Here is a 19630-nt window from a genome sequence, read left to right on the forward strand (position 1 = left end):
GTTATGAGCCACCATGTGGTTGCTGGGATTTGAACTCCGGACCTTCGGAAGAGCAGTCGGGTGCTCTTACCCACTGAGCCATCTCACCAGCCCGATACACTGGTTTCTATCTGTTGCTCTTAAACTGTACACACTAGGCGACCACCTTTCCAATAAAGAGGATAAAATAACCACTCTAAAACACTCGTAGAGGCTGGAGATATGGCTCAGTGGTTCAGAGCACTGGCTGCTCTTCCAGAGGTCCTGAGTTCAATTCCCAGTACCCACACGGAGGTTCACAATCGTCTGTAATGGGATCCGATGCCCTTTATTATACCGTGTGCAGACATAACATGCATAAAACACTGATAGAGAGCTGCGGACAAGGGGAAATGGTCCAAAGGAGAACGGGCAGCCATTAACCCAGGGTGGGTGCAAAGGCAGTCAGTAAGGATGGGTGCAGCCATCAAGCCTGGACCTAAACCATCCGTGTCTTCAGGGCCACCCTGCATCCAACTCTACAGTTATAGTCAATCCCCCAGGGACTAGCATGAAACCCTTCCCCTCCAATGTGTCACTTCAATCCTTTTGTGCTGTCCTGATTGTCATAGCAGCTGGACCCTCCCATCATCACTTCCTTCACTGTCTTGATAAGAAACATTAGTTCAGAGAAGTGATCTGCCCAAGGCTGTGGAGCTGGAGAGTCAAGGCCAGAACACACAGGGCAAGGTCCCCGGGCTCTAGCTGGACATTCCTTCCTGGCGAGTTTATCTTCATGTCCTCTGTGCTATCCATTTCCACTCACAGAGGTGACATGGGCTGTTGCCACACAGGCTGAACACAGATGTAAACAAAGACACAGGGACGGACACAAAGTAGGAAGTAGGGAAGGAAAATTCATCTAGTACGTTGATGAACTTCACCTTGTTACTGCCCGCAAGGTCAGGCATGGGGGAGGGAAACAGTCTGGGAAGGGCAGCAGCCCCCCAACTCTGGCCAAGACCCCAGGGACTGACTTGGCCGGCCGAGTCTGGGTTCCTAAAACAGTACTCGCTCAAGGAGAGTACAGCCACCCAGGCACTGTGAGGATGAGGTCATCCATTACAGAAGAGACTGAGCTGAGCACCACGTCACTCCCCTGGAAGCCTGGTCATCTAGCTTAGTCCACCTTGGCTGAGCCTGAGGGGTGCTGAGGTCCTAGTCTGGGGACTCCCTCCTCTTTTGTCCATTGGGATAGCAACGCCCACCTCAACCTGGCCTTTCCCACATGTATATACTGTCTGCTTTCCCCCAACACTGTCGTCTTTACACGCAGCCCTGGTAAGGAAGGGCTTCCAGACTTTTTAATAACAGATTTTCATGCTAATCTGTATGGTTCTCTTTCCCCTGGTGCCCCTGGGCACCTGTGTTTAAGCTTGCCCTTCTCTGGGGCAAGATGAAAGGCTCTCGCTTCCCTTACGGGGGTGAGTCTCCACTTCCCTGTAGCATTTTTATTTTTATTTTATTTGCATGTGTGCATGCATGCGTATGTGGGGTGTGTGTGTGTGTGTGTGTGTGTGTGTAAGTCAGAGGAAAACTTTTAGAAGTTGGTCCTCTCCTTCAGCAGTGAGTTCCAAGGGTCAAACTCAGGCTGATACCATAAGGACTTTCTCCCTCTGCGCCATTAAAAGGCCTCCAGGAGTAGACCTTAGCCTTAGGACCCCTCCACAGAGCTCTAGGACAGATCTCTTCTCCACTCAGAGGCTGTGCGGGCCTGCCCTGTCTCTGCTTCTCTTCAGAAGGGCGTGGGCGCAAACAGCCTTCACAAAGACCTAACTACGATGACCCAAATCGCAACCCAGGGCATTGCACGCTCACCTAGAAGTCTGCAGGCCTGAAGCCCTTTGTGGTGTCTCCGCCTCTTCAGTGGCCGGGTCACTATACCCTTGAGTTCAGTTCTGCACCATTGGCATAGTTCCAGTGACCTTTCTTCAGGGATTTCTGAGAAGTGTCCCCCTCCTGAACCACACCAAGAAGCCTGGACTGGCAGGGGCCTTTCCAGGCTCAAACTGTCCCCTGCCCTTAGTCCCTGTGGGGTTAGAGGTGATAAAACCACCCAGGCCTGGGTCTTGCCTGCCCTCAGCTCTGCTCCGTCACCACACTGGAATTTCTGAAGCGCTGTCGCTTTCTTTGTAGAGGAGGCTGGCTGGCTTTTGCTAAGTGGCAGGTGAGGGTTCCATCGTCCCCTAACCATCCTTGCCAGAGCAGGATTTTACTACTGCTCTCTGCAAATGTCAAGGTCTGTTTCAGTGGCTTTTTTAAAGAGCTGGACCTGGTGGGTACAAAGCCTGTATGTAATCTTAGCACTCCAGTGGAGGCAGGAGGATTAAGAGTTCAAGGTTTCCCTTGGCTTCACAGTACTTGGGGCTAGCCTGGGTTCTGTGAGACTCATTAAAAACGGAGGCTTGCTGAACAAGAGAGTGTGATATGCCAGACCCTTTGGAGATAGGCAAGAGTCAGCCGATCCTGTTTTTTTATTTTCTTGTTTTCCTCTTAAATCTTAGGACAAGTACCGGTTGTCCCTTGTACAAGGTGACATGGTGAATTCTCCTTCCTGTGCCTGACACAGGCACCCAGTAATGTCAGCGCTGGGTTTGTTGTTGTTGTTATTGTTTGGTTTTTCATTTTTCAAAACAGGGCATCTCTTTGTGGCTTTGGCTGTCTTGGATCTCCCTCTGTAGACCAGGCTGGCCTCGAACTCATAGAGATCCTTCTGCCTCTGCCTCTGCCTCCCGAGTGCTGGGATTAAAGGTGTGAGCCACCACCACCTCACCTTTTGTTGTTGCTTTTTTAATTCTCCGATTTTATTTTATTTTATTTTTTGGTAGTATTGGGATCAAACTTAGGGTCTTACACAGGCCTTGCAAAGCCAATCCCCCAGTCCCCTCCACTTTGAAGGCAACTCAAATGGAATGCCATTTGGGCTTCCTGGTTCATTAGGTAAACTGAGGCACAACCTGAAAAATAGTCAGGACTAGGGCTAGCATGGGGGTGCTGCAGAGTCCCACCCTGACACCCCCATTGCTGTCTATGGTCCCTGCAAAGTGGCTGCGCACAGTGGAGCCCTTGCAAGTCAAGGGTCAGGGCTCTTGCAGCCCAGTGCTCTGAGCTTCCAAGCCCTCCCAGTTCTACGGCCCAGGCCCACTGTCAGAACTGCCTTCTTCCTTTTTAATAGAACATCTCCGCCTCCGCCCCTATTCACGAGGTCCTGCTTCAGTCTTTGCTCCTGGACACAAGCGTCTGGGGATTCTAATAACGTGCCCTCTGGACTCACACCTGTCTCAACGACTACAGAATAAGGTATAAGGAGAAAGGATCAAAAGGTCCCTGAGCCCTTTGGGGGAAAGCCATGCTGGTCCCTGCCTCAAAGAAGACCCTCCTTTCACATACAGTAAAGGGACTCGAGTCTCCTCCTCCTCCTCCTCCTCCTCCTCTTCCTCCTCCTCTTCTTCCTCCTCCTCCTCCTCCTCCTCCTCCTCCTCCTAGCCTGGAGGGAGCTCAAACAGTCAGAAGTGTCTGCCAGCCTCGGTGTTATAAACTGGGAAACCAGGCTAACGGGAGGGTGTAAAGGTGCCACTCTGTGTGGAGCTGGCACAGACCCCTCCCCCCCGCCCCCCCCGGCTTCCGGCTGAGGGGCAGCAGGAGCAGAGCTTTGAGTCGGAGCAGCAGCTGCAGCAGCCTGGCACCCTGCACCCGCAGCCTGGACTGAGGAAGCTGGCAGCCTGCCTCAACCTGACTCATATTCTTTTTCCAGGTCTGACCCACCAAATCCTGGACAGACACCGCTCTGACGCATGGAGAATGTGCCTTCCTAAGAGGGAAATCAGCAAAGGTTCTTTAAAAAAAAAAAAAAACAAAAAAACAAACAAACAAAAAAAAACTGTTGCCCAACTCCCATACCCAGGTTTCCCATGGCCAGGGAAGCCACTGCTCTGTGCCACGTCCCACATCGGTCCATATGCTCTAGGAAAGTGAATAGCGACCCAGCCAGACATGGAAACTCCCCTGGTACTTTCATTCTACATTGCCGACGTGTTGAGTCTGGGTCAAGTGCAGTCCACTTGCTGCAGTGGCCGAGAGCACATGTGGTGTTAGATAATGAGTTTGAATTCTGGGCTGTGTGGCTATGGACAAGGCCCATGACCTCTCTGGGCCTTGTTGTTGGCATCTGTAAAATGCCATTTAAATGAGGTACATAAGCAGTTGGCCAAAGATGCTTAAACAAAGATCTCTCAGATGCACTCGGCTGCATCCTTGAAAACAGGGGTCTTCTTCTTTTTTTTTTTTTTAAAGATTTATTTATTTATTTATTTATTTATTATAAGTACACTATAGCTGTCCTCAGACACTCCAGAAGAGGGCATCAGATCTTTTTAGGGATGGTTGTGAGCCACCATGTGGTTGCTGGGATTTGAACTCTGGACCTTTGGAAGTGCAGTCGGGTGCTCTTACCCACTGAGCCATCTCACCAGCCCACAGGGGTCTTCTTATCAGCTTCACTCTCCCATCTAGGACACAGCTTACTGTTGGGCATGGGACTTAGCCAGCTTCACTGTCTTCACACTGACTCCTGGGCTAGACATGAAGCTCAGTGGGTAGGATACTTGCCCAGCATGCACAAGGCTCTGGATTCAATACTCAGCATCTCACAAAACCAGACATGGTGCCACACCCTTGTAACCCCAGCATTTGGGAAATGGAACAAGACACTTGTGGCTATATAGTGTTTGAGGCCAGCCCGAACTACAAGAGACCTGTCTCCAAAAATAAGCAAACCCTGACTCCAAGAGGAGACCAGGTACCTTTTCCAAAGGAAGAGACCCTGAAAACTCAACACGGAAGTTGGGTACCATGATGTTGGCCTGAAATGCTCGTAGCACAGTAGGAGAGGTGGAAAGTCAGGAGACAGAGGCTGGGAAGGGGACTGCAAGGCAGCTTCTGGCCCTGCTACCCAGCAGGGGTGGGGGAGAAGGGCAGCTATGGGACTGTAGGCATTAAAGGTCTCCAGGAGCCCAGGGAGGGCAGGCAGGCAGGCAGGCAGCAGACAGAGATGCCATGATGTCAGGTTTCCCCCAGTGACTCAATGGCTTGTCCTAGGCTATGAATAGTAAGCTTTATCCTGTGTCCTCCAGGCCATCCTCCCTTCTGAGTTGTCCTGGCATCTCTCCCTTGTCACCACTCATTCTCCCTGCTATGGAAATTCACAACTACAGTCTCTATATCCTGGCCCTGGGCACAGCCTCAGCCAGCCTCAGCCAGCCTCAGCCAGCTTCAGCCAGCCTCAGCCAGCCTCTACTATGTGGAGAGACTTAAGCACAGACAAACCCAGGGAGCTGGGGCTGTCTCTGAGTGCTCATGGCTGGGTAGCCTCAGTGAGCAGTTTGTTCATCTGAGAAATGGGGGCCCTGCTAGCAACCTTGATAGGTTAACAGGGGTGGGGGTGGGGGGTTGGGGAATTAGTGAGGGCATCAAGCATGTAGCATGCAACAAAGTACGTCATGCCAAGTATGGTATCTAAAGGGAGCTAAGGTACAAACTCAGTTTACTTCCTAGCTGCTCTTGAAAATTCATGAGAGCCAGGCACAGTGGCACATATATGTTATAATCCTAGCTCTTGGGAGGCGGAGGCAGGAGGACTGCCACATGTTCAAGGCCAGGTTGGTCTAGCCTAGCCAGAGCTTCACAGTGAGATTCTGCTTCAAAACACCAAAAACTGCACACATGCATGCATGCATGCATACATACATACATACATACATACATGCAAATAGTCTCCAGTTCCCATCAGCAACACACACACACACACACACACACACACACACTCCTGTATGTAAAGCAACTCACCTTGCTTGATGCTGTGTACTAAGCGCAGCACTAAGCATTTTTCTACAAAACCATTCTAGAGCTGGTTAGAGTCGGCTCAGGTGTCTCTTTTTAAAAGTGCTGGTCTTTCAAACAGCTATTTCATATTACATATTTTCCACTTCAGTGCACTTGGTGTGACGGGTTACTGGCTTGTACTGTATTAACTCTGTGGTAATGTTTGACAAAAGTGGCTTCTTCCAACCTGTTAACTGCCGAATGACTATCCACTTTGCCATCTCAGTTCTGTTGGATTCTTACCAGACACTACTCTACGTGAATGGTTATTCAACTGCAAAGTGCTATTTATGAAAAACAGACAGGCAGCTAAATAGACTCAAGATATTGTGTGCGCGTGTGGGAGCCACCCAGCCAGGCTTCCAGGAGGGAACGACAAGGATACCACCGTGAAGGAGGGGTGGAGGGGATGTCCTGTGCAGCTAAAGAGGCCGTGGAGTGCAGGCTGTGTGCCCAGGAAATGAGAGGAACTTGAAACCCCAGAGAGAAGATTGGGTGTGGGCTGAAGCAGCCATGTTCCACGGCTCACAGGTCGTGGAAGCCACCCAGGGCTCTGCTTTGCTGAAATGGCCATGGGGAGACCGGGGCTTTGGCCTGTCCTCTCCTCCTGGCTCCGGAAGCCACGGGTATAGATACCAGGTCTGCTATATAGATCTCTGCATGATCTGAGATGCCAACTGGGGTCAGCTAGTGGATGCCAGGTCAGACTCAGAGAGTCAGAACCATATTTCCTCTTGAGGTGTCCTCAGTGACATGTGACACCAACCTCCTGGATCCAGCCCCTCAGTTTGGTCCTCAGGCACATTCTGTCCCCCGCGAGACTCCTTCCTCTGAGTATAGCCATATGAAGACAAATACACACCGGTGACTCTTTGGTGTCAGACCTCAGGACAAGGGACTGATGTGCGTATTTCATACATCAACGCAGACAAGGGCTCCAGGTTCTCCCTCAGTCCCTACCTGGCACATCCTGTCCCCAACCCTGAGGTTTCCAGCCCAGGGGCTGGTCTGTCCTTCCCCTAGAGGCTCTTCTCTATATAATCCAGACATTTTGGGCACATACCTCCCTCCATCTCCTTTTCTCTCTGTGTGTGAGCTCTTTCTCTCTCTTCTCTTCCCACCTTCTCTCTCCCCATGGTAACTTCTCTGGCTTTCCCTGGTCCTTGGGGACAGTGAACTCACCTGAGAGCAGCTTCCCAATTAACCTGCCTTTAATGTGTTCTAGTCTGGCTTGAGTTGGCTCAGTTCAGTGGTGGAGAAATAGCCTATTGGTGACACCATGGCAAGGCAAAGATCTGCCAGCTTGACAGCCATGGATGTGGTGGGGTTCAGCCTAAAAGTGGTAGTGATTCCAGTGACCAGCTCAGGAGCTTCCGGGGAAGCCAGTAAAAGGCATGTGGGAAGAACCATGGGTGGTGCTGACATACCAACTGCTGCAGCCTCTGGTTCCTGTGGGCCCTGCCCTCAGACATCAATGCAAGATGCCAAGGGAGTTTGCATTGCCCATAGACCAGAGGAGCTCCATTCACTCTCGGGGGTGGGGGGTGGGGGGGAAGGACCTCCCCCTTGAGACACTTGGCTTCTAGCTTTCTCCCTCGGAGTTCCTTCAGACTTGGGCCTCTGCCCTTAGCACTCAGACTCTGGCTGTCTCCAGAGAGGAGCTGCAGACCACAGCCAGCCCAGCCAGCCTGTGGCTATGTGCTTTGAGCTGTGAAATTCTTTGTTGAAAATTAGAGCAGTTGCAGCTGGGGGGTCAGGGGGGCGGGAGGGGATTCAGGGGGAGTGGTGGTGGGGAGCATTTATTTGCAAAATGTTTCCTCGGCTAACACTGCTTTGGCTCGGGCCACACTAGCACTTTCCAGGTCTTACAGATGGTGAGACAGCTGGAGAGGAAGGGAGACAGGGAAGCGGGGAGGAGAGTGGATGGGTGGGGCCAGCTGACAGGTAGAAGGGAGCTGGCACAGGCACCTAAAAGTGCCCTGTGTGGACTCTAGATGCATACCAAAAGCGTAGCAGCCCACAGAGGCTTGCGAGCTCTCTGTCTCTGTCTCTATCTCTATCTCTGTCTCTGTCTTTCTCTGCCCCTGCCCCCCCCATGTGTGTTGTCTTTCTGTCTGTCCATCTGTCTGTGTCTGTCTCTATCTCTGCTTCTGTCCCCACGGTCTCATATTCCCCAAGCTGGCTTTGAACTCTCTTTGTAGCCAAGGATGACCTTGAACTCCTGAGCCTCCTGCCTTTTCCTCCAGAGTGCTGGGATTACAGGCATGGGCCACCACACCCAATGGTGAGCCTCCTTATGGCCCAGAACTATGCTCAGAAGTCCAATATGTTCCAGTAGGAACAGGGTCTGCAGCCCCACCTGCATCTGGCCTCTTGGGGTTCCCTTGCTAAGTGGAGAACTCCATGTAACCCTGCCTTTAAACTGCTGCTGAAGAAATTCCACTAACTCTTGGAGGAGTTCACTCCTGCATTGTTTGAGCTGCCCGTGGGAAGACGGGATAGTCTTCCTAATAAAGTTGAGGGTCTAGCACAAGGATGCGCTCCTGTAGTGGGGAATCAGGGCTCACCCAGTGTATTGATCCAGCATCAATATGTGTATTCCTGAGATGCTTTACATCCTCAGCTCTATAAACAGCTGGCACAGAGGTGTGACAGAAAGATGCTAGGAAGACCAGAGACCTAACATACACTGTGTTCAGTTCTAACCTCCATATACATTGTAACTCACAACAGCCAGTCACACTAGGGTCTCCATTCCCTTCTTAAAGACCAAGGAAGGAGGGCTCAGAGAGGTTAAGTTCTTAGCCCAAGGTGTTCTTAAATATCACATAGTTTGCCTTTTCAATGAATGTAGCCTTGAGTTTGTGGGACTGGGTTTGTAGCCAATTGTACCTAGCAATGATTTTGGAATGTATCTACATGTCTCATGCTTACTTAATACTCTGTGCATGGGTGGATGGGTGGATACGTGTGTGTGTGTGTGTGTGTGTGTGTGTGTGTGTGTGTGTGTGTGTATGTGTATGTGTGAATGTGTGTGTGAATGTGTGTGTGTACATTTTTGTGAAATGGTTTACCTGTGGTTGTGTGGCTGCTAGCCCTTTCTCCCCTTCAAGGCTACAGGATGGGTCTGGGGAGGGAGCCCAGTGGTTGAGAGTTTGCCTAGTGAGTGTGTAAGGTCCTGAGTTTCACCCCTAACACCAGAGGAGAAAAAGTCTGCAGTCATAGAGGGGGCCACCCTGTGACTCCCTTCTCCAGCAGCCTGGTGGCAGCAGTACTGAGCACTCTCATGCCATGTTCCTCTCCCAGGCTCCCCAAGTGTCCCATTTACAGAGCTGGCTTGCATAGCCGCTCGTGAGAGGGATCTGGGACTCTGCTTGGCCCTGATGTTGCAGATTCTGAGCACTGGCAACATGGCTTCACCTGGAGACCACATCCCTTCTTACTGAGCACGAATGAGCTTTCAGTTCATCGAGAATAAGTTGCGGTTGCCACCAGAGGGTCAGCTTCCTATCTCGGAAGGTCCACTAGTGCTTGCACTCTGAGGAGCCACATGTGACCTCACACCAGCAGTCCTCCCTGGGAGGACCCAACTCTGAGACAGTTTTGTCAGTCCAGAACATATACAAAGATAGACTACAGGGTCTCTAATGGTCTTTTCACAAGTGGGCCCCACCTTGAAGAGATGAAAATTAACGTTAACCCACCCACCCTGAAGACAGTATGTATAAGATGCCCCAAAGCTGGTGAAAAGCCCCGCTGTTCTCCACCCTCCGGGTCAAAATTCCAGCCTCTGTCCCATACCAAGAACTTACCCAGAGAGTCGAGCCGCAGCCCCAGGCCGACCTTTATCCCCTAAGTGGTGCCTGATCCCAGCCACCAACATCTAGTCCAGCAGCACAGGACTGGCCGGGTCAGGATGTGTTCCCTGCCTTTTAAGGCTCCCAAAGTCAAGGAGGGAGGGCGGGTCAAGGAGAGACAGGCATGACCCTTCAACAGTGCAGGCTGGCCCCAGAAGTGGCTGTTTATTTGTAGCCACCAGGAGAGGCTGAGTGGGAAATTGGTTTGTTGGTTTTCCACACTTCCTCCAGACTTCCCACAGAGTCCTCAGGACCCTGGTGATGAATAGCCCAGCGTTTAGAGAAACCCTCAGTGCTCCGGCACACAGCCATCTTTGTGAGAGGGTGGCAGCGCTCAGGAGGAGCCAGGCAGATGCTGGAGACTGACGGAGAGGTTCCCTTCGTTGCCAGTTCCTCCCTCTGAGCTGGCTGGGGACCAGGAGCAGGCAGCTAAGAGTTGGGACAATAGAGACAGAAGGTGCCTGAGCCTGCAGCAGAGGCCAACACCCTGTTCCCCACCACCACACCCAGCTGTGGAATCCTCAGATTTGGAGAGGGAAGGGCAGCTTCTTGTCCTCTCTTTAGGTCTTAGAAAAGAAAGGGTGATAAAAATCCCATTTAAGTGCTGTTCCCATGACTTCCTGAGGCTTGGGACTCTGAGCCATCATCTCTAGTGGCTAAGATGCCCTCAGGGCACCTTCCCAGTGATGGCACACAGTCCTTCCCAGGCTCAACCCCCTCACTTGACAACCTTCCTAGCTCCCACCTTCCTTGGGTGCCAGGCACCAGGATGGGGCTGGATGTACAAAGATGACCAGCCAAAGTGCTCTGTGGGGTGGTCCCCATCCCCCACCTTCCTCTCTCCATCCAGCAGGTACACTCTGCCAGTGAGGGGAAGAAGGCTCCTGGTGCCCTGCAGCTAGGACTTCAAGGCATTAGAACGTCACCCAGTGAGAGTCTGTTAGATGGGGGTGGGGGGTGTCCGCCGAGTTGCGATCACCCAAGGCCTCTTGGGTTCTTTTAAGGGCACCTATTTTTCCCATGTGATGGATACCTTATCAGAGGCCCTGGGGGGTAGCTAAAAAGCCTGCTCCTCCAGGGGTGACCCTAATCCTCAGAGGTTGGAGGAACAGGACACCAGGTATTGGCATCAAGAAGGCGATACTGAAGCAATGTGGCTACAGTCCCCGAGGGGCTCATGAGTTTAGGCATCTGCTCTTGGTCGTCATCTTCTCTTGTGTCCCACAGGGTCAGACAGAATGCTCTGTGGGCCATGTGTACAGAGGCGCAGCTGGGGACAAGGGAGCTGTCATTATCATCTCCCCGAGTCGCCTAGCTCTGCCCCACCTGTCCTTCCTGGTGATCCAAGGAGTCCAACTCTTGGTATGGTAAGAAAGACAGCTATGGCCAGTGAGGAATAACTTCCTCAGACAGTAGTGCTTGCTATCAAGGTCAGAACAGGGACGGAGCCTAGGAGGGGTGGATGACACACAGCTGGGCCATGGGACAGTCATAAGGGACAGTTTTCTCCATTCGTGACTGAGTAGGGCATCATCTCTCATGAAGTTTCTGTACTGTGGCCCTGCGCTCACACTCAAATCCCCCAGCTTCCTGTCTGCAGAGCCACACCGAAGGCTCCAGGAGCCATGACTCCCTCAGAGACTGTGGGAAAAGATGGGCAGTCAGAGGCCCCGGAACCAGCTTAGAAAGCAATTCCTATGCTTCTGCCCCGTTGCTACAGAGCCTGCACAGACAGGCTGGTGTGGTGGAATGAGCACAATTCTGAAATCAGACTCTCCAGGTTCAAATCCTGGCTTGGTCTCTTACCAAAGGTGCGACTCTGTCTCGGGGACAGTATCTGTGAAGCTGCTGACTGCAGAAGACATGAAGAAGGTGGAGAGGGGCTATAGGAAGGAGGGGCAGGGTGGCATTCTACCCAGAATTGGGGCTGGCCAAGAACAACCCCCTCCTGTCTCCTCTGGGGCCACAGGCCTGGCACTACCCACACATCTTGCTAATCCTGGCATTTAGGGTCCTGGAGTCTACACTGCTGCTAGTAAGTATTCTTCAGCAACTGGAGTGGGGACTGACGCATTTCTTCCCGGTGACAGGCCAAGACCACCCTCACGTCTTTGTGGACTCTCAGCTGCTGGCAGCCCCAGTTCCAGGAAAAAGGGATGTTTCTGCCCCCCCCCCCCCGGGAGCCTCACACCAGCTGGCAGAGAAGAGCAGACATGGATAGTCTGTACCAGAACTATGACCACCCTCTCGACGATGCTGTCACATGCTACCGTCAAGCCAAGCCCCTGCTGGAAGACACAGCTTCTCCTGGGCTTCTGTAACCACCTTTCTCCAGCCAGGCCAGTAAGAATACATGTCCCCAGTTCCACATGTCCCAGGGACTCTACCCACTGGCCTTTTTTTCTCCACTAACTCACCTCCACCCACAGCGAGGGCATGGGAGGATTAATGCAATCTACGTCTACTGTCTACCGCAGAACTCCCCAAGTCTGCCAAACAGCATCCAACTTCTCCAATCTCATTCCTTTCCCCCACGTAGCCAGATGCTGAAATGGAACCTTCCTCTTGCTCTGAGGAGGGAGAGGTGACCATGAGGCACAGTGGACTCGGACCACACCCTCCCCACCACCACCACCACCACCAAGACACCAGGCAGGGCTCCCTGCAGCCAGTGAGGTCTTTTTCTCTCCAAAAAGATCAATGCTAATTCAGCCGAGGCTTGCTGGGCTCCGCTGGAGGCAAGTCCATAATCCACTACCCGTGCCCTCAAAATCATCAGACGGCCACTTACTAAGACTGTGTGCCCAGCACTGCACTAGTCCCAAGATCCTTAGGACATGGCAGGACATTACGAATCAGAAACCAAGCAGACATTCTGGTACAAGACAGGCCAACAGGCCTGATTTCACCCTGACTTTAGTCTCAGCTCAATCCACGGCCCCATTTATATGGCCCGGAGCTGAGATTCCCCTATGGAAGTTCCTCTGAGGAAGCACATCCGCCAGGGGGAAGGGTCTCGGCTTCCTTGCAACGCCCTGTCACACGGACACCACGCAGATTGTCAGGCACAGCACCAGCACACAGCCTTTTCCTTACAGCTTAAAGACCCCAGTCCAGAAGAACTTTAAAAGTTTCCAAATCATCGGCTCTGGTGTCCCTCATCTCCCTCCGGAAGGACTGTGCATACCCAGACTCATCATCTAGACACGAGTTTCCACACCAAATCCGCCCCCTGCTAGCCCGGGAGAAGTGACTTCAACGTTTGCTTCTTTCTCCCCATTCCTGGGCCTCAGTGGGTCCCAGTCACCCCTTCCCAAAGCCTGGGCAGCTAGTAGTCCCCTGGTATGGAGTTTGGGGACTCCGTTTCAATGGTGGATGGAGCTGCGGGACTAGCAAAGAACCCAGGCTGGTTTAAAAGTTCCCAACCCTGGCTCCTAGGAGCAGGAATTGTACTTCGGAGTGTGCAAGACCTTCGGCGTGAAGGTGCCGAGGTCCTCACTTGTGGCTTGTGCGGTGACCGGGCTGTGGGTACCAGGCAGATGAGAATTTGGCAGCGTGGGGTTTTCCCCGCGCAGGGAACTCCCCGCCCGCCCTCCGCCGGTCCCCTTCTCCTCCCAAAGTTTGGCGGGCGCTCTGGGACGCGGTCGGTGACCGCCTGGGGCCCAGGAGGCGGTGCCGGGACGCGGGCGCCCCACTTACCCCGGCCGAGCCTCCTCCTCCCGGCGGGCGGATCCGACACTCCGGAGGTCGGCGTCCAGCCCCGGCAGCATCCGCCCCCAACTGCGCCCTCGGCTTAGAAGATGCTGAGGCCGCGCTCCCCACGGCGCCCACTCTGCGTCCCCGGCTCGTGCGGGGAGGGAGGCGCGGCCGGGCTGGTCCCCTCGCTAGGCGGGAAGCGGCGCCAGGCGGGCGGTGTCCTAGCTGCAGGCGAACGATCAGTCCTACCCACGACTCCGATCCCGCTAGCGACCGGAGGCGGCCTCCTGAGCCGCAGCCAAAACTTTGGGAGCCCCGCGCCTCTCCTCCAGACTCCCCGCCTCACTCCACACGCGCACCCGGCAACTTGCGGACGCACGGTGAAGTTGGCGCGGCCGCCCACCCGGCCTCTCGAAGAGGATGGAGGAGGCGGAGGACTCAGGGAGGAGGGAGGAGCCGGGAGGAAGGGCAGCAGCCCCCCATCCCCCCCTGGGAGCCTCGCTCTCCTCGACCCCTCCATGGGTCTTTGTTCCCGACTTAGCTGCCTCCCAGGGGACTCGCCAGGGCTGCTCCATCCCTACCCTTGAGGACGCGGCTGGGAGACGCTTCCAGTCCCAGGGAACGGAGTTCGGGGGCAAGTCTTCAAGGAGAGTTGTCCTGCTTGAGCCCCCCCCCCCCATGCTGCTGCCCACCCTGAATGTGAAGACCTTCCTGTCCCTCTGAGGTTGTTTCCTGGGATTTTGAAAAGCCATCATACTCCTTCCCTGGGCAGCAACAGGTTACAGAAGTGTCCTTGGTGCTTTCTCACAGAGCCCCCAGGACAAGATGTGGGAAGGGTCCTCACCAAGAAGCTCAGAGGGAGCTGGACCCCCATAGCATTATCTTAAGACCCCCTTGGACTGCTGGCACTCCTGAGGTGGAGGTCATGTCTCTTCTGAGTGGTGATGAGTGGCAGCCCAGTAGTGAGTATCGCTGGGTCTGTAAAATGGCCAGCTTTGCCAAGACTGCTTGTAAAAGGCCCAGTGTTGGAACACAAGCCAAACTTCAGGTTATAAGTTCCAGTCCTGGTGATGTACCCGGTTGTTGAGGTCTCCCAGTCCAGCTTCCTTCTCCGGCTAGCTAACTTCAGGCCTAAGACAGCCCTCTTGATGTTTCTTGGGCTTTTGTAAGGTTTAGACAAAATAGACAATTGTCTATAAAGGAGAAGTGAGAAAATATAAAAAAGGAAACTTACACATCTGTCCTTGGCCCTGCTCTGTCATGCTGAACATTTATATCAGCGGAAGACATTAACAGTCTCAGCCAGCAGATACAGAGCCAGACAGAATGGACAGTGGGACCCGGGTGGCTCAAGACCTTCTTTCTCTCAGGTCCCTAATTAGAAGGTTGGTAGGAATCTGCTAACCTGTTGGCTAGCAGGGGCCTGATGGAAGTATGGAAGTTCCCTTCGCTATGATGTGAGATCCGCAGTTAGCTCTCAGCAGAAAACCCTCACTGGCTGCCTGTGTTCTGTAGCCTGTTGGAGAGACCAGAACTGGAGAAAATGCAGACCCAGCTCACGTCTAGGCATTGATTCCCCCGCTCCCTTTTTCTGCATTGACCCTTGATGGACTCTGCCATTCACTAAGCTCTTCCACAGGTCTGGAGTCATACACGCACGCACGCACGCACACACATGCGCACCCAACTCTACAAAGCCTGTTTCTGACAGACTGTGAAGAAGATCCACTACCTCTGCTAGCCTTATGTAGAAGACTTTCCCTTGGGGACCCCAGGGAGTCTTGGGTTTTATCACCCAAAATTTGTGATACACCTCAGGGCACACAAAGACCAAAAGTTAAGCCTGTATCAGGCTGAGAATAGAGCCTAGTGGATAGAAAGCTTGGCTTCAGTCCTCCAGCACCACATAAACTTGGGTGTGGTGATGCATACCTGTAATCCCAGAACGTGGGAGGTGGAGGTGGGAGGATCGGAAGTTCAAGGTCATCCTCAGCTATAGGGAGTTCAAGGTCAGCCTAGAGCACTAGAGACCCTGTCTCATATGTCTATGTTGTAGTAAAGGTAATTTAACCTTATTCCCGACGAGCTTATAAATAAACAAGACTTAGATTTCCCAATTGGAGTTAAGAGTTGCCCAGATGTTATGATATAATAAGTAATAACTCGGGGTTATTGATAGGAAAGTAGATTGTAACAACTCAGAAAGTAGATATCTCTTGTATTGTTTAAGGCTTATTGTAAATATCAAGGTTGTGTGTGTCTTTCATCGGGAATTTAACTAACTAAGGTGGGTTAGAAACCTCCAGCCGGGATTGCATACTTTCTACAACAGATAGTAGTATGTCATCTGCCTATTATAGGTGGTAGTGAAGAACGAGATACATCCAAACCAGCGGCTCTCAACCTGTGGATTGTGACCCCTTTGAGGGTTGAATGACATTTTCACAGGGGTTGCCCAAGACCTTCTAAAATATCAGATATTTATGTTGCTATTCATAACAGTAGCAAAATTTTGGAGTTACGAAGTAGCAACTGAAGTGATTTTATGGTTGGGGGTCAGTACAACATGAGGAGCTGCAGTAAAGGATTATAAGTTTAGGAAGGTCGAAACGCGCCGGTCGAAACACATGCAAGCGATGAAACACAGTACCTGCACGAGGCTGGGGGAAGGTACCAAGCACAAGAGAACGCCAGACACGCTCGCTGCCTGTCAGAACCTGCTGCGCAGCTGCCCTGGTCTATGAGCTGAAGACCTTACCTGGAGTGCTCCCTTACCCCGGGCTTTGGGATACGAGGGCTCTTGTAATATTTAATCTCAGTCTGGGGTTTCTATCCTGCCTTTGATCATTCAGTTCCCAGATAAAAGACACATTGCCATGGACCACCCCAGTCGGGAATGGGGGGTCCCTGAAATGAGGGTCCTCAAAGCTAGGTGGGTCAAGATCCGGCGGTGACAAACAGAAACAAACACAGAGGCAGTTTGAATCTGAGTGTATTTTGCAGCTCTCAAGCAGGGGATTTTATACTTAAAAAAACCAAACGTTACATCTCTTCGAAACTATATCCAGTGAAACAATCACAGATACCAACAAAAATCACTTGGCACAGTAAAGCACAAAAATTATCCAAGCATTACAACTCTGAAACTATGTATTCAGTGAGTCACAAACAGAACAGGTAACATCATTATAAATCATCAAAATATAACAATTCTAAAAGGATGTATTCAGTGGGGACTGTTGTCCAAGGCTAGTAGCATATTTCCAGGAGCGGGTTAATAAATCTTTAACGGTCGGTGCTCATAACCACTGAACTAACTCTCCAACCCCATGGAGAGTTATTATTTAACTGCCTGATTTTTTTTTATATAAATCTTCAATATGTACATTTAAACTATTTTAATTCTTTCTAATTAAGGCTTTCTTTACCAAATGCCCAAATCCATCTCTGATGATGACACACATGTAGCCATATGAGATTTTATTGTTGGGAAAATTTTTATCTATCATCATAGTTTTGTAAATGATTTAGAAAGTAAAGTGTTGGTTTCCCCAGGGATAAGGTCATGTTAGTGACTTCATCTCTCGGGATGGTTTCTTACCCATTATTCTCACTTAAGCTCTTGGCCTAGGCTACCAGGAACATGAAAATAAGAAAAGGAATAAGAGAAAACAAAACAGATAAATTGCCATGAGAACTACGGCTCAATATTTTTTTCTCCAGAGAAGAGTTCCACAACCGGTTCTAGGAGGCCTCCCCCTTTTGAGGTCAATCGCCTCAGTCTGTGGCTCTTGTCACACAGATCCTACTGGAGGTGGTGTGGCAGCTCATGACTTTTACATTTATGATAAGCCTCTAAAGCACTAGAGCTGGGCAGAGATCTACCCTCTAAGCTGTGAGTATCCACTTCCGTATCATTAACCCTGAGTTATAACTCGCTAAGCTCCATCTGGGCAGCTCTTAACTCCAACTGGCCAACCCTCATGGCCATGTTTTCATGACTCACCCACCCCATGGCTTCCTCTCCTCTCTCCACCTTCTCTTCTTCCCCCTTTGTGGTCCTGCCTCAGACCCTGAGCCTGGGAATCCATGCATCACCCAGCTCTCTTCTGCCTAGCTGTAGGCTATAGGCAGCTTTATTCAGCCAATAGTTTTAAGTTAAGGAGCAAGGTCACATAGCATCACTTGACGTATGTATGTGAGGATTCTCTCATCCCTGAGGCAACTAGACATTGGGGGCCGGTATTTAGCATTTACAATAAATACATAGCAACAGAGCAAACCTCAACACGGGGCCACTGGTTCCTGGGCCTTCAGAGAAGGCATCTGATGTGCCACTGAGGGGAAAGGTCTAACCCAAAAGACATAGGCACTTTTCATCCTAAAATACTCATCAATACTGTGTACAGTATCACTCAACTAAGAATGGTGGCCCCGTTTTCCTCCCCTCCCCCTCCCATCTCTCCCTATTTGAAAAACAGAAAGAACTAGCCGGGCAAGGTGGCTGGTGTAACCCCAGTGCTCAGAAGGCCGAGGCAGGAGCATTGTAGTGAATGCCAGGCCAGCCAGGAATACACAGCAAGACTCTGTATCAAAAATAAACATGTTAATAAGTAAATAAAAATAAATAAAAATTAAATACACATCAAGAATGTTACATTAAGTGTGACCTCGGGCTTTAAAGCCAGCAACACATGCCTTTAGCTGCAGCATTCTGAGACAGGTGCATCTCTGTGAGTTTGCGGCCAGCCCAGTCTGCATAGTCTCATGGAGGAGGAGGAGGGGGAGGAGGAGGGGGAGGGGGAGGAGAGGGAAGAGAAGGGAAGGGAGGGGGAAGGGAGAAGGAGGAGGAGGAGAAGGGAAGAGAAGAGAAGAGAAGAGAAGAGAAGAGAAGAGAAGAGAAGAGAAGAGAAGAGAAGAGAAGAGAAGAGAAGAGAAGAGAAGAGAAGAGAAGAGAAGAGAAGAGAAGAGAAGAGAAGAGAAGAGAAGAGAAGAGAAGAGGAAGAAATCTAAACAGAGTCTGGGCAAATGACAAAGAAACCACTGTTGTACCCTTTGGAAGAAGAGGCACTAAATATCCTGAGAGGCACCACGCTTGAGGAACCCCATCCTGCAGATGTCCAGACTCAAAGCATCAGGGCTGGAGAGCAGCTTTGTGGCAGAGCATTTGCCTGGCGGGAACGAGGAGGCTGTGGGTTCCACTCCCAGTGCTGCTAAACAAACAAAGTATAGGCATGGATTAATATGCACTTTTAAAGTCTAGTACTGTGGAGGGCCTGAAACAGAAGGATAAACATGTCCTGGTCAGTTACAGCCTCAACACTGCTGCGTAACAAATGCCCTCTGCATCTTCACACTTAACACAACAGAGGCTGACTTTCCCCATTTCAGGCTCTCTGGTGGCAGGTGGGGTCTATTTCAGGCAGGGGAGAGCAGGACTGGGGACAGTCTAGGCTTCTGGCTGAGCTCGGGCCTCCTTTATTTAGATCCACATCCTACATGGACCAGTAGGACCGATCCATGGAATCACCGGAGTACGTTCTTCTCAAAACAGATCAGAGGAGTAGTAGATACTTGAGGAGGTCACACTTAATGTAACATTGTTGTTGTATTCTTGCCTTCTGCCTCTCCCGGTCACACTAAATGTAACATTGTTGTATTCTTGCCTGAGGAAGTCAGAGCTGGAGTCCAAGGTCTACCTTTCCCTCAGGGACTCTGTGCCCCACGTGGAGACTGGGAGGTGGAGCAGGGACAAGCAGAATCCAGTCTGACCGAGAGCAAGGACTAAGTGTACCCTTTTCTTAATTTGGGAGACAGACTTTCACTGAGTTACTAGAACTAGCTTTGAACTTTGAACTTGCTGAACCAGGCAGGTCTTGGATGTGTGATCTTCCTGCCTCAGCCATTCTGGAGTTAGAGGCCTCCACCACCATGCCCAGCTGAACTGTAAAAAGACATCAGGCTACAAAGCCCTCTTTTGCCTGGGTGTCCTCAGGAGTGGATGTGAGCACCCTGCTCAGATGGCAGGCTCTGTATTAAAAAAGAATCAGTGTCTGGGGCTGGAGATGGCTCAGCGGGTAAGAGTACCGACTGCTCTTCCAAAGGTCCTGAGTTCAATTCCCAGCAACCACATGGTGGCTCACAACCATCTGTAATGGGATCCGATGCCCTCTTCTGGT

The 19630-nt window shown here is 51.4% G+C and overlaps 1 protein-coding gene across 3 annotated transcripts in view; it reads right to left on the reverse strand.

Annotated features, from left to right (window-relative positions):
- Positions 1–13573, reverse strand: part of Chst3 (carbohydrate sulfotransferase 3) — a 34325-nt gene extending 20752 nt beyond the window's left edge. The window contains exon 1 of one of the 3 annotated variants that reach the window (XM_029542415.1): positions 13455–13573. The gene's annotated coding sequence lies outside the window, so the exon portion shown is untranslated. Of the gene's footprint in view, positions 1–5862; positions 7975–9710; positions 9993–13454 lie in introns of those variants that run through there. The other 2 variants (XM_029542414.1, XM_029542416.1) reach the window with 2 other exon arrangements.
- Positions 13574–19630: the final 6057 nt, after the last annotated feature.

Source organism: Mus pahari, chromosome 9 (genome assembly GCF_900095145.1).
Source record: "Mus pahari chromosome 9, PAHARI_EIJ_v1.1, whole genome shotgun sequence".
In the NCBI taxonomy this organism is placed as follows: domain Eukaryota; kingdom Metazoa; phylum Chordata; class Mammalia; order Rodentia; family Muridae; genus Mus; species Mus pahari.